The 14,602-nt window shown below is 44.8% G+C and overlaps 1 long non-coding RNA gene across 1 annotated transcript; it reads right to left on the bottom strand.

Moving 5' to 3' along the window:
- Positions 1–5,410: 5,410 nt before the first annotated feature.
- Positions 5,411–11,257, bottom strand: LOC128100565 (uncharacterized). Its single transcript, XR_008214834.1, has 3 exons — positions 10,919–11,257; positions 10,555–10,814; positions 5,411–5,583 (listed from the first exon to the last, which is right to left on the bottom strand). It is a non-coding gene; the product is annotated as an uncharacterized LOC128100565 (long non-coding RNA).
- Between the last annotated feature and the right edge of the window lie 3,345 nt (positions 11,258–14,602).

Raw genomic sequence — 14,602 nt, 5'->3', positions numbered from 1 at the left:
TGCAAGGACTCTGTGTAGCCTCATGGCCTTGGGACCTCCTACAGACCACCCCACAGGCAGGCAGATCAGGCCTCCTCACATTGAGGGGTCATTATGTGGGTTCCCACATGGGGTATTGTCTGAGCCCCTTGTATTGAGAATAGTACTCGGATTCCCCACATTGGGAAGGTAATCTTAGGTTCCCCACACTGGAGTATTTTTGTGGTCCACACATTGGAACATTATTTGGGTACCCTACCCTGGAGTACTCTTTGGGTTCCCTATACTGGGGAGTACTCTTTAGGCTCCCTATACTGGGAAGAACTATTTGGGTTCCCCATGTTGGGGTTACATAAGAAACAAGGTCATTCTCATCGTAGGGTGACCTGTACTGTGGAAGATGCTTAGCTGTATGCCTTGTTTCCACCCACAAGATTCCAGTAACGTCTTTTGTCCTAAAACTCCTAAATGTTCCAAACATTGTCAAATGTAACCTAGGGGTTATGAAGAATGCATTTCTTGCTGTGGAGAAAGTTGGCTGCTGACATGTTCTGTTTCCCTTGTACTGCCACAGACATGTTCATTGCCAAGTTGGCCCCAGGACTCACGTATGTCCTGTCTGCCTGTCTGTAGGCATGGGGAGGTGGCCTCCAGGGAGATTGGAATCTGATGACAAGGATTTGCCGATGTCTCATGGTGGAACTTCTCACATTTGTTCACTAGATGGCGCCAGTGCAATGCTGGACTTGGTAGCTGGGCAGGGGTGAGGAAGGTTCCGGCTTCACAGCAGAAGGATTTGTTGCTGTATTTTCTATGGAAGCTCTAGGCCATCCACTGTCCCAGGACAAGTACCCTGTGTTTGTCCCAGGTGAATCCATGGGGAAAGCTGTACAGAGTGAAAGAGTCACACGTCCATTCCTACGAGATCACCCCATATAGGTTTGAATTTCAGTACCTTCTCCCCACCCTTTTTTTTTTCTGTAAGACTGAGAGCGAATGGTACACTTACTTCCCACAAAGGAAGGCCCAGCACACTGTGGGCCCTTGACAAACATGAGTGGCCTTCAGGGTCAGCAGTATCCCACACTCACTACGGCAGAAGAATGTGAGGTCTTGGACCTCACCTTTCCCTTCTGATTGGTACAATCATGATGTCTCTGAAGTCCTCAACTGGAAGATCCTTGTATGCTAAACACTAAGGCATCAAGGTCCTGTTAAAAATTTTTAAACTTTGTACTTCATTTCATCTTTATAAAAGTCCAGTGTAATTCACATTTGACCCTACCCTCATCATACACTGAGGCACAGCCAGGTCAGAAGAGAAGGGACTCTAGTTTGCCCACCTACATCCTTAGTCTTCATAGCACCACATGTTAAACTCTATGGAATATGGTTCTTCTGTAGTTCTCATTGGTTTTCCAAAAGATAGACTGTAAAGTTTAAAATTATTTACCTAGGTAAGCTTAACGAGCTTTGACTGTTCGCAACCCGGAGTTAGAAGAGGGCTGAAAACCTTTCATGCTGCCGTAATCTGCTGCCCCTCTCAGTTTCTCCATGAAAGGGACAATTTTCCTATTGTTTTTGGAATTCAGAAGTCAGTGAATTTTCTGTAAAGGGCCAGAAAGTAAAGGTTTGTGGCAAGCTCTCAATTCTCTCACTGCAGCACAAAAACAGCTCTGTAGAAAATGAGAATAAGTGGCTGGATTGTGTACCAATAAAACTTTATTTTAAAATGGGCAATACATTGGATTTGGCCCCACAGGGAATATTTTACAAGCCCTGAGTAAATGCAACTTAAATTTCCATGAAAGTGGTGAGTACATCCCTGGGCCCACTAAATGTAGACCTTGGCTCCAGTGTGGTTCGCTGAATGGCCCCAGGTGAACAATACTCATTTTTTATAATAACGTGATTGACAGTAGAATATGTCAGAGCTGATAACTGTTCGTGAAACAAGGCGAAGCACAGGGGATCATCACTAGCTTCTCACCTCTGATCCAACCTGGAGAGATGGCAGGTGACCCACATGAGGATCACCATGTCTGCTCAGCTCTTAAAGTGAACAGAGCGAAACAAGAATCAACACTTTCTCACATTTCTTCCCATCATCCTGCTGCTCAGCGTTTGGTAGTGACCCAGGGCTCAAGCTTGATGCTACCCTTTCAGCACTAGGGCAAGAATCCTGGCCTCATGCATTTCTACTACACATTGAACTAGTATCCGGGCCCAGCAGTGGAGGCCAGTGGTGGTGTAAGAGCTGTCACCCCACAACAGAGGTCATAGACACTTTAGTAATACAAGTGCTCCTTAATTTGCAGTGGAGTTTTATCCTAATAAACCCATTCTAAGGGGAGAAAATGTTAAATCAAAAATGCATTTAATTCACATGTCCACTGACATGATTTCTCAATTTCAGAACTATGAAAAGTTGGTACATGTTATAGGAAACCATACTTCAAATTCTTAGTTTGGTTCCTACTCCAATAGTGTTGTACAGTACACCACTGTCTCAGACACCCCACAGAGTCGGTAAACTCCAGCTTCCCTCTACTCATCATGCAAGAATAATAGCTAGTACTTAACAGTGTACATTTTGCAAGAGCAAAATGTTTGGGTGGCTGGGGTACATAATGCATCTTAAGTGTTCAGTGCTTTCAACTTATGAAAGTTATCTTATCAAGACCCTATTTGTTCTCCTAACCTACACAACATCCTTATTCTGACTTGAACACACTTTGAATCCTCCTGCCAGCCCCTAGTTGGGCAACATCTTCTAACATGATAAAGTATTGGATGTCTCCTGTAGGGTTCTTGAGCACTGTACTGAAAGTGGAACAAAGAAACATCCTAAGGGCATCCACCATGAATGAGCAGCTGATGCACTTTACAGTGTCTACCAAGTGTATATCACTGTCCCGCTGGAAAGCTCAAACGCTTCAGTTCAAATCACTGTAGGGGACTATCTGTATATACCATTTAAACTTGTACAGTTGTAGAACATCAGAAACATCCAATGATTGCCACTTTTAAGTAGCTAGTAAATAGCCAAGTAAATGTACACACTTATTACAAGCAAAACTATAAAACCAGTGCAATGGTTTCAAATTAACCAACATTCACACACACACACACACATACACACACACACACACACACACACACACACACACACACACACACACACTGTGAAAGATAGAGCTGGCAGTGAGACAGGACCTCCCCAGCTGAGTCTGACGGTAGAAAGATGCCTGTGGCATGCTTTCCCATTCCATTGGCTGTTGAGGATGGTGAGTCAGCTCTAAATACATCCTCATCACTATTTTTAGTAATTTCTCTTTAATAAAGAACTATTTCGTCTACTTGTCTATAACTTTGGTGGATAAATCAATTCTAATGGTGCCTCACAGAATAACATGGTACTCAAAAAAGATACATTTCTGTCTATATTGTTATTTAGGATCTATTGCAGATTGGTACATATAAATAAAGCCCCCAGGATGCTGTTGGATCATAACGGGTACAAACTAAGTACTGCCACTTCTCTTGGAGTTGATGCTCTGGTCTGATCAGTTGTCACTATTTCTATAACATATTCTCCACAGCCTGGCCTGTATCCACACATGCAGAAGATACAAAGGGACTCACAGTGACATTGTTGTGGGATGATACTGGTCTGTGCTTCATATTAGGACAAAGGGAATGGGAATTTGTTAGATTCTCATTTAAACATGAGGATGCTCTCCCCCCAAAAAATAACAAACTGTAATTTGTCCCAGAAGCATGGATGAAGGTGGCTTTTCTATTTAACCAGCTTTCTTAATTAAATTTTGAAGCACATTTACTTTGTCTCCTTTTAAAAAAAAAAATGCTACTTTGCTCTCTTAGAAAAACAAGTTCACATTTGGATATTCCACCAGCCACGATGCATGTAAATGTCTTTTCTTCATTATCTTATTGATAACAGGATAGCATCCATGATGTTTTGGGGTACAGATGCATTATAGAGTGGTGAAAAGTGTCTTATTGGCAATTGTGTGACCTCACATGGTTATTGTGTGGCATGGCGGAAACATCCATTCTCTTTTATGTTTTCAAGATTGCATCACTATTAATTAGAAACCCATGAAGTCCATTGATCTCTTGAACCTCTGCCTCATATCTAACCAGAATTAGATCCTTTGACTGACATCTTACCACCAACACCCCAGACCCTGGTAACCAGCATTCTACTTCCCAGTTCTGTGAATCCACTCTTCTAGATGCTATAAACAATGAGGTCATAAGGCATGTCATTCTGTGCCAGGCTCATCTTAGTGAGCTAACCATCCCCAGGTCCAACCACAGAGTTACAGAAGATAGACTTTCACTCTTTCTAATTACTTTTATTTATTTTGGGCAGCATGCGTATGTCACAGTGCACATGTGGAGGTCAGGAGACAATTTGCAGGAGCTGGTTCTTTCCTTCCACCATGTGGGCCCAGGGGATTAAACTTAGGCCATCAACCTTGGTAGCAGGTGCCTTTACCCCACTGAGCCATCCCACGGACCCAGGCTTTCACCCTCGTATGGATGAACAGGATTCCATATGTACGTATGTATGTATGTATGTATGTATGTATGTATGTATGTATGTATGCATGTATGCATGTATGTACATTTGTATGTACATATATATGACATTTTCTCTATCCATTCATCCTTTGATGGACACTTCAAGTTCTTTTTGTTTCTTGGCCACGGTAAATAGTGCTGCAGAAAGCATGGGAGTGCAGTTGTTCCTTCTTCTAGAAACATACCCAGTAGTGAGGCTGCTGCATCTGTTAGTGTCTTTCTTAAATGTGATCTCACAAGCTCCACAGAGAAAAGATCGTACCTGAAAAAAAAATAGCTTCTTGGCTTTGTTTGGTTATGTGAAAGGGGGATCATACTTAATATGTAGAAATAAAAGTCATCTAGAATAAATAAAATAAGTCATCCAGAAAGCATATTTTTTTCCAAAATTCCACTGTGTCTATGACTATGTATTTGTCATTAGTGTCCTGGAAGTGAGCAAGTCTTCATTTAATACTATATGGTATTACTATGTCTCCTGTCCAAAATTAGCCACCTAGTGACAAAGGTAGGTGATGGTGACTGAAGGCAATATTAAGCAATCAGTTTTGCCTATGGGACACATAAGCAGTCTCCATGGGAGACATTTTGTCAAAGCCACATTATAAATCTAAGGTCAAAGGAGATATTTCTTATCCAGCAAACATGGCAATTTGATGGGCTGGGGAAGGGGTGGGGCTGGCAGGCACATCATCGCTAGAGAGGGCTGAGGTCCCCGTGCAGTGGCCTCTTCCCTGTGGCAGTTCTCTTGGCACCACATTCAGAGAGTAGTTGAGTGAAGCTGCTGGCCTGGCTTGGTTTTCTCATTTCCTACCTTTTTGTTTCAGCATCTGCTGGGGCTTTGTTGAGGAAGGATGACAAGGCCATTGAATCAACTTATGAAAAAATTGCAGCTGCTTCACAGCTTCCCTGAGGTGTGGACCTCTGCGTAGGTCAAGGGTCCGTTATGGAAGATGGCCGTACACAGATCTGGATGTTAAGGAGAAAATGACCCTGTGGGGAAGGAATTAAAAGAATGTCATCCTTGTTTGCCCTGGCTCATTTTTTTAATACATCAGTCACCTTGACATTTCTAAAAGAATTTTTTAAGAGCTTAAGTTTTAAAAGTATGCAGCTTGTCCAAATAAAATGTGCAGTCACCAGGTGGCCTGCTGAATTTTGACTGGACCATTCCTCTGCTGTGGGTGTGACTTATATCTGACTAAGCTGTGCCTTAGAAGAGCCACAGTGCTCTTCCCTGTGAGAAACTACTGTTTGTGAGGCCAGGAGAACCACCCTTGGCTAATTGGTGCTCCAATGATTGCTTAGTGACCTTAGATAAGACATTTTACTTAGCAATCTCAGGGTTCTTTAACGCCAAGACAATAAAAAGAGGTAACATGCTCCAATATCAGCAAAAGGTCTTCATTTGACAAATAGCCTCAGATGGGAAAAGCAACTGAACCCTTCCTGGACTCTCAGTCTGTGCTTGTGTGTAGAGTTCAATGCAATGCATATTTACCTGTTGTGGTATTCTATGCTGCTAAACTCTATCACAACCATCTATAATGGAATCTGATGCTTTCTTCTAGCATGCAGCTGTATATGTAGACAGAGTACTCATATACATAAAATAAATCTTTTAAATAATAATAAAAGTAATTAAAAAAACTTCAACAATGGGGCCTGGATGTGACTTCAGTGATAGTGTTTAATATATACAGGACTCTGGGTTCAGTCCCACTCACTCACTCACTCACTCAATCAATCAATCAATCGATGGCAGAGCACACATTATTTTGGATGAAGATGATTATCTACAGTATCACTACAGAACTACTGTCCAATCCTCAGAGTGAGACTTGAGAGATAGGATTTTTGCAGAGCTTAGACTTTGGAATGAGACTTCAAGCTCCAAATCCTGGGCTTATATCCACAAAACCAATGTCGGCTTTCATCTGGACCTACATTTAATAACTGTGCAGCCTTCGGGGAGTTCATGAGAGAGAGCTGTTAGGACTCTGCCTTCCTCCTCCTCAGTACTATGAAGAAGAAATTCCTTTCTTGCAGGGCAGCATGGAGGTTTCCGGACAGTGTGGTTACCACAGTCTAAGATGACAAGGGCATATCGAGTAGCTTTTGGACAGTCTCTGGTTTGTGACAGATTGCAGTACGTGCCCTCTGTCCTCATCCTTCTACATCCTCACTCCTGCCAAACAGAGGTGGTGTTTATGGCTTCTTGGTTGTTTATTTTTTTGCTTCTATGCTTGAGCTTGAACTTGCAACTTGGTTTGACCATTTAACTGAGCTTGTAGGAGGAGAGGGTAGTTTTCCAGCTGTGTGCCCAGGATTCCAGAATTCCTGCTTGTTTGCTCCTTTTCATTCATTCTTCTGCCAGTGACCTGAGAAGAGCTGCTGCTGGCCCAGAATGGTCCATGAGGAGACAAACCACACATTATCCACCACAGATGTACACTGAGAAGCAAAACTCAAGATAGCTCAGTAAACCTTGGCTACCTCTACTGTGTCCTGGAGGCCAAGCAAGTACATAAGCACTCATAATCGATGGCTGTATCAGGTCACTGAGATTAGGATGTTTTGTTACACAGCAATGGTGGAATGATACACTTGTAAATTTTGAGAGTAAAAGACATTGAAGAAGTGCAAGCTGGTGGGTGGGATCTGTGGGCAGGAAAGTGGAAATGGGACTCCAGAGTGTGTTCACAAAAAAACCTGTCAGTGTAGGAGGAAACCATGAAGGACTTTGACGACAATGCCAAGGATCCAGGCTCTGCCCATTTAACAAAGATTACCACTGAAGGTCCCTGCATGTCCAAGCAGGGATTCAAGGAGGTGACAGGCAACTTTCATACATAGGCCATACAGGGGACAATTGGGATACCTGGCATGCTGCTTCCCACCCCTTGTCACACACCCCTCTGACTGTCCTCATGGTCTGCCTCCTTTTCCCTGGTAATCTTTTCTTCATATTGTGGTATTTTTAGAGGTAAATTCACTGTTCTGAACCCTATCTAGACCCCAGATTGTGTTCCACGTAAAAAATGATAGATGCACTGCACAAGTGATGTGTGTTATGTCGCCATGAGTCTTGTGGCCTTGGTGGCTTCAGGAGAGAGGCTCTGAAGACTCAGAACTGACTTTGGAAGAGAAACTAGGATACTGGGGAGGAAGGCATAGGAATGGTAGGAGAAAGGCAAATCCATGTTGATGTTGGTGGGCGAGGCTTGACAGTGTTTACCACATTCAGACTTCTCTTGGGCTGGTCCTTCTGTGGCAGCTGTTTGTGTAAAGATAAGCCTAAGCATTTTATTGAATGAGGAATGTGGAAATCAGAAGCCAGATCAGGTCCTAGGAAGCCTGGGACTTAACAGATCAGCATTGTGTGGGCAGCCTTCAGTTCTCATGAGCCAGCCCTTCCTTAGAAACTGGCTAGGAGGGAGTCAGGAAACCAAAGTTGACGGCCCTTTGCACATGATTGTTCTGGTTAGGAAGACCTCGCAAGCCTGCTCTGTTTGAGGCCTAGCTTCACACCAACCAGCTGTGTGCTGGAGGGGAGAGGTTATCCCAACAATGTGCCTCAGTTTCCTCATCCCAAGGCAAGATAGGAATGTGTCTTTTTTCTGGCTTTCCGTAATCATGGTGTGTGTGTGTGTGTGTGTGTGTGTGTGTGTGTGTGTGTGTGTGTGTGTGTGTGTGTGTGTGTTATCAGTTTTCTAGAGCTGTCCTGATGAAGTGTCATAAGACGGGGCACTCAGAGCAATGGAAATTTGTCAATAATAGATCCTTCCTTTTAGTTGTCTTTTTTCAGGTATTTTCTCACATCAATGAGAAAATACAATGCCTTTGCCCATTCCCAGTTGCTGCAACAGAATACCTAAGGCTGGGCAACTTAAAGAGAAAAGAGGTTTTCTTACCTCATAGCTGTCGAGGTAGAGAAGTTCAAGAATAGGTGGCCTTACCTTATGGGTAAGGGCCACATGCTGTGTTACAAGGTAGTAGAAAAGCTAAAAAACAAGCAGGCCCATGTGAACGAGAAGCAGAGGTGAGTGTAAGAGTGAGGGGAAGGAGGAGGGCTGCCTTACCACAACCCACGCTTCAGCCTGCCTCTCAGAGTGCCCAACACTCTGCAGTGGAGATCCGCTCAATATGAGCTGAGTCAGGGCAAGCCATGTGTGACCAGCTGAGGTGAGGGGGATGTAGCTTACTCATTCTCTCACCTCCACAACCCACCAAGAATTTGCCTAGGAAGTTCTTTGATGGTAACTTAAATCTTATTTTCATGGTAACTATTATTTCGTTCCAGGTTCCCTGGAATTCAATTTTTTCTTCTCTGAGTCTCTTAAATTTCTTAACCAGGACATCTGACTACCTCAAGATCTCCTCGGAGGAGTTAAATAGGAGCCTAGGTCTTCAGATCCAACTCACCGCAAAATATCTACACAACATGATGAGACACTTAAGTATGAGTGTGGTGTAGGGAGGGGAGTGCCTCTTCATAAAGACAATAATGTAGTTATATTGGAATGGCTACTGGGCTGTTGTCAAAACTGATAGGAAGGTGAGCTTGGGAGGCATTGGTACACTGATACACGACCTCAAGTTTAAATGTGTAACAGCATTCCAAGAAGCCCTTGGTGGCCTACTATGTGTCAGTCACTCAGCTCACAGTAGTAAATCAGAATCAACTCTGATCTCCAGGAACTGTTCTAAAAATTCCATCACTGTAAAATACTGAGTCCTTCTCCACCTGAAGGACTCTGGGTTCTTTGTGGGCTCTCCACATGGAATTCTATGAACACATAGAAGCATGTGTGGTGGGATTTGGGAAATGCTGCTGGATCATGCACCTGCTCTAGGGGAAATGTATGAGGCACAATGTCCTAATCAAAGCTTCTCTTGTTCCACAGTTCAAGAACCTCACTCACCACTCACTACTTGGATCAGAGAAGGGAATAATAACAAAACACCCATTAACATCAGCTGGACTATGCCTGGTGGTGGTGGCACATGCCTTTAATCCTAGCACTCAGGAGGCAGAGGCAGATGGATCTCTGTGAGTTCGAAGCCAGGCTGGTCTACAAAGAGAGTTCTAGAACAGTCAGGGATACCGAGAAACCCTATCTCAAAAAACCAAAATAGAAAAAAAAAAAAGAGGTAAAAACATCAGGTGGAACATGGACTGGAGATGCTGCTCTTCATTCCTGAGCACACACTGAACGCCTTTCCCCTACCCTGAGTTCTCTGAGACAGCCTTCCCATATTTCTGCTCTGCCCCTCTGCTGCCATGAGTCCTGCGTTCACCAGCATGGTACTGAAGCTGCTCCTTCTCCTGGCCCAGGGCCGTTGCTCCAGCCCATCTCCACATGCTGCTGTCTTCCACCTGTCAGAGCCACTCTTACCTCCCTCCATGTCTGCAGCAGCTCAAGAACCCTCTATAGAAGTTGTGGTAGAGATATGTAAACCTGGCCCTGTCATCCCCTCAAGCCCCGGGATCACTTCCATCGAAGCTTGACCTTCTTTCCATCAGCAGTTGAGCCTATCAGCCACCCCAGTCAGGACTGAAAATGAGCAACTGTGGTGTTGAGGAGATCTGAAGAGCATTTTGAGGTCTACACTCTTCTGCTGCAAGGAGAGTGAGACTAAGGCTGTCTTCTGGAGGATGAGGGACACATGCCATTGTCCAGATGATGAATTAGCTCCCATCCTTGGTGGCCATCTGAGACAACTCAGCTCTTGCTGAGGCAATCTGGCCCAAAAGAACTACCCAGGGACACTGACAAATTGATCATGCTTTAAACCTCCATATTCGGTTTGGCTTCTTAGACTTGACTGACTACTTTGAGGGTTCTAGGGGGATGACTGTGTCCCTGAGGCCAGAGCTCACTGCCATGGTCTGCAGCTCCCTTAGGATGCAGCGTCCTGCCTCACCCAGGCAAGGATGTAAGCATTGACTGACAGACTTACCTGATGTTTCCACTGAGTTCAGGGGTCAGTTAGTAACTTAATTCCTCCAGGCTCAAGTCTAGACTCCCAAGAAAACTGGAACCAGAACCTGATGTTGAAAATAAGGCTGCTGCACCAAAGCCTCCTGGGAAAAGAGCCATCGTGTAAGATGCTTCGAAGCCACCAACACCAGGGCTAACGGAGGCTGCTTTGTTCCAACTCCAGAGATCCAGGGCTCTAACGGGCTGCAACCTTGACTCGGAGCCTGCTGAGAAGTGAGGCTGAAAGAAATGAAAGCATCCCAGTGCAGATGATGAGAGGTGGGGACGGCTCACAGTAAAATGGGGAAGCGGTCAAAGTTCCGAAGGACCTACAGCAAACTTACAAGGTTGACCGTGAGGAAGTTGAGACTGCATGGCCCCAGAAGATGCTAGGAGAGCAGTCATGTGCCACTCTGACATCCTCAGGTGCCATCCAGTGGTTCACCATAGAAGCCAGTGGCAATGTGAGACTCGGGGGTCTTCTTGAACATTCTGAATGAGGGTCTGTGAAGAAAGAACAGAGTTTCTCTAATGATTGTGTGCTCATTAGATACCAGCTACTGTGACAATGGCACACATAGCAGAAGTTAATGATTTCATTCACCTGAAGTCCAGAACGAGCCACGATGACAGGAGGCAGGGTGCACTTTTCTCTCTAGCTCAGCCAGCCCTGCCACCTTCAACACTTCGTGTCTGTCCACCCAACCAATAAAGAGAAAACAAAGGCTTTGTTTTAGGTGCATGGACAGCACAGCTAGGTAGCCCACATCTCACTGGTAGAAATTAATTGTGTGATGTGGTGATATTGTGGTCCCCAAAATATTGTGCATCCTAATAAACTTATCTGGGGTCAGAGAACAGAACAGCCACTAGATACGTAGGCCAGAAAATGATGGCACTCACACCTTTAATCCTATCATTCCAAAGGCAGAGATCCATATGGATCTCTGTGAGTTCAAAGCCATACTGGAAACAGCAAGACATGGTGACTCATGCCTTTAATCTGTCAGAAAGCAGAAAGGTATATAAGGCATGAGGACCAGGAACTAGAGCTGGTTAAGATTTTAGGCTTTGGGGCTGGAGAGATGGCTCAGAGGTTAAGAGCACTGACTGCTCTTCCAGAGGTCCTGAGTTCAATTCCCAGCAACCACATGGTGACTTACAACCATCTGTAATGAGAGCTGGCACCTTCTTCTGTATACATAATAAATAAATAAATCTTTAAAAAAAAATTTTAGGCTTTGGAGCAGCAGTTCAGCTGAGATTCATTCTAGATGAGGACTCAGAGGTTTCCAATCTGAGGAAACAGGATCAGCTGAGGAATTGGAGAGGTGAGGAAGCTGTAGCTTATTCTGCTTCTCAGATCTTCCAGCGTTGACCCCAGTACCTGGCTCCAGGTTTGTTTTCATTAATAAGATCTTTTAAGATTCATGCTACAGTGTGATTTAACTGCTGTGAAATATAGACAGCTTCTCACAGATTACTACGAACAAATGAGTCCCCCATTGTGATGGCATCATAGGACAGATGTTGTCACATTCAGCATGGAAGATTGAGTGGCGCTCCACCCATGAGGAGATTTAGTAGAAGAGCTTCCTTGAGTCAAAGCTAGACTGGACATTCCTCAGCCAACACCGAGAAGCAGATGGACTCCTTAGTAGCCACGTTAAGATACATTTGATGCTGTGCTACACTAAACTGGACATTTTTCACCTAATACCACAGAGCACTGCTTTATATGCCATTACAAAGCCCACACTAAGAACACATGGCCACCAAAGATAAATGAGAGGCTGTGGTCCCAATGGAAGCTTACATTCAAATTGACCAGATCTGGGACATTCACTGGAGGATGTGTGGACAGTGTTGTTCTGTGCTGTACTTACATGTACATTCACACACTTTTTACAGACTATAAGGCTATAAACAGTTAATGCTTATAGCATCATGCTAGCTGGCAAAACAGATGTGTGAAGAAGTCAAATCCCTTTGGACTCCAGTTGTCAGGAAAGTCTGAAAAGAAACAAATTAAGATAACAGGATTGCAAAGACTAGGTCCATTGTGGATGCTTTCAGTTGAAATCAGATTCCAGGAAACACTAGTGTTGCTGGAGGAGAGCTCATAGTAGCGGGATTTATGTGGGCATTACCCAAATATGGAGAACCTACTATGTGCAATTCTGAGTTGCAGAGAACCAGCAGTCCCCCAAACCTTGCTTGGTCAGGCTAGGAGGCTAGAAGGCAGTATCTAGTTAAGCAGGATCACCCACAGGGAAGACAGCTTCTGCCTGGGCTTAGACACTAGGGAACTACAGCAGGTTCTTGGGATTCTGAATGAAGGGATTATAGGAGAGGTATTGGTTCCTTTTGAGTTTAGGAAATGTGGGGCAGTATCAAATGCATCTTAACTCCAACATTAAGGAAGTGAGGAAAGGCGTCTTGAACCTTGAAAGGAACATTTCACTCCTGGGATGCCTTCATAAAAACACTTAGACAACCCACATCATACCACTCCACCCTGTCACCTCTAATACAAGAAGGGACTCCTGAATAAAGTGCAACCAAGTCAATAAAAGCCTTTCCTTTTGGCAAGGGCAGGCCCAGGTGTGGCATTCTGAAAGTCCCCAGCCAGGTCAGCTGGGAGGAAATCCACATGTTAGTGGAGAGGGGTCCGTGGGAGCTGGATGCTTCCTGCTGTGGAATCCACATCCTGCTGCCACAGTCTCTCCCCTCAGATGTGTTTGCCCACCTGAGCTGTCCAGGCCCCAAGTTCCCAGCTAGGCCAGAGGAGCTGTGGACAGCTGCACTCAAGGTGAAGCCAGGAAGCTCCTCACCACCCCTGGGGGCTTTGCATCACAAGGAGAGAGCTTTATTTCCCTGACTGGGGAGACCCTGTTTGTCAAAGACCCCAGGGAGCTGATGAGGTAATAATCTAGGGTCCTCAGGTCACTGGGTCATGCTCCCAGGCTGATGAAGGCCTGAGAATGGCCACAACCCCCCACCCCAATATTCCTTGACCCCATAGAGAGAAGCCAGGTGCTGTTGACCAAGAAACTCACTGATGTGTCATGCTGTGTCCTCTTTCCCCAGCTCCCTACTCTGAAGACAGATGTGTCCCTTATGCCAGGGATTATTTTCATGGGGAATAGAGTCCTTCCTCAGGAAGACCTCAGTGCAGCACACAGGACCACCACAGGACAGCAGGCTGCTGGCACACAGCAAAAACACAGGGCTCAACTCCTCCCTGATCAGAGGTGACAGAAACAGTGAGTTTGGTTTTTCAAAATCAGTTTAGAAATAGTGACTGGGAAGAGGCTTGGCACTCACCTGGATTACTAAATGCACAATGACAAGCATCAAAAGTGGCCAGCTGTATTTTATGCATTAAAATGGGAAAGTGACTGATGTCATACACAATGTGGAGTGCTAAGTGTAGTGAATGGGGAGCTTCATGCAGAATACAATTTAGCAGTGAAGAGAGAAGTCAGGTGTAGGTCTGCCACATGGTCTTAGTGAGAAGCTATGTTGCTCTTTGGAGATAACACTGCTCTGGCCTGTGCCTGTCCTGAGTGATCTAAGGTCTATAATATCAAGCATTGCTCTGGAGGGCACTGAGGAGTTGTCATGTGCGAGCTTAAGCCAGCTCCTGCTTAGAATCTGCAGTCAAGATGTGTAGAAATCTGTCAGGATACTCTCTTCTCAGTCAGCAGCCCCCATACCTGCACTGGTTTGTGGAAAGCAGGGACCACACTGGCTTCTTCCTTCCACACTGGTGTGCACACACCAAAAGCCCAATAAGCACAGGCCAAATAGAGGAATTAATGTTCCTCTTTTACTGAGAGCTGAATTTCAGTTTCCACACTCATAGGACAGAGTAGAATCCCAACACATTTTGAGCACCCTTTCACCGACCTTTTGCATACAGCTGTTCCTGAAGGGACAGTTAGGTTCATCCCCCAATTCTAGCTTGCTGGAGCTCTTCCTGGTGGTGCTTGGACATACCAAATTGTTTGCCTCTGGTTCCCAGA

This window comes from Peromyscus californicus, unplaced genomic scaffold, assembly GCF_007827085.1.
Source record: "Peromyscus californicus insignis strain IS unplaced genomic scaffold, ASM782708v3 Scaffold_7__1_contigs__length_154581171, whole genome shotgun sequence".
NCBI classification, from domain to species: domain Eukaryota; kingdom Metazoa; phylum Chordata; class Mammalia; order Rodentia; family Cricetidae; genus Peromyscus; species Peromyscus californicus.
The sequence above is the reverse complement of the archived record's forward strand: the minus strand, read 5'-3'. Positions and strand labels throughout refer to the sequence as shown.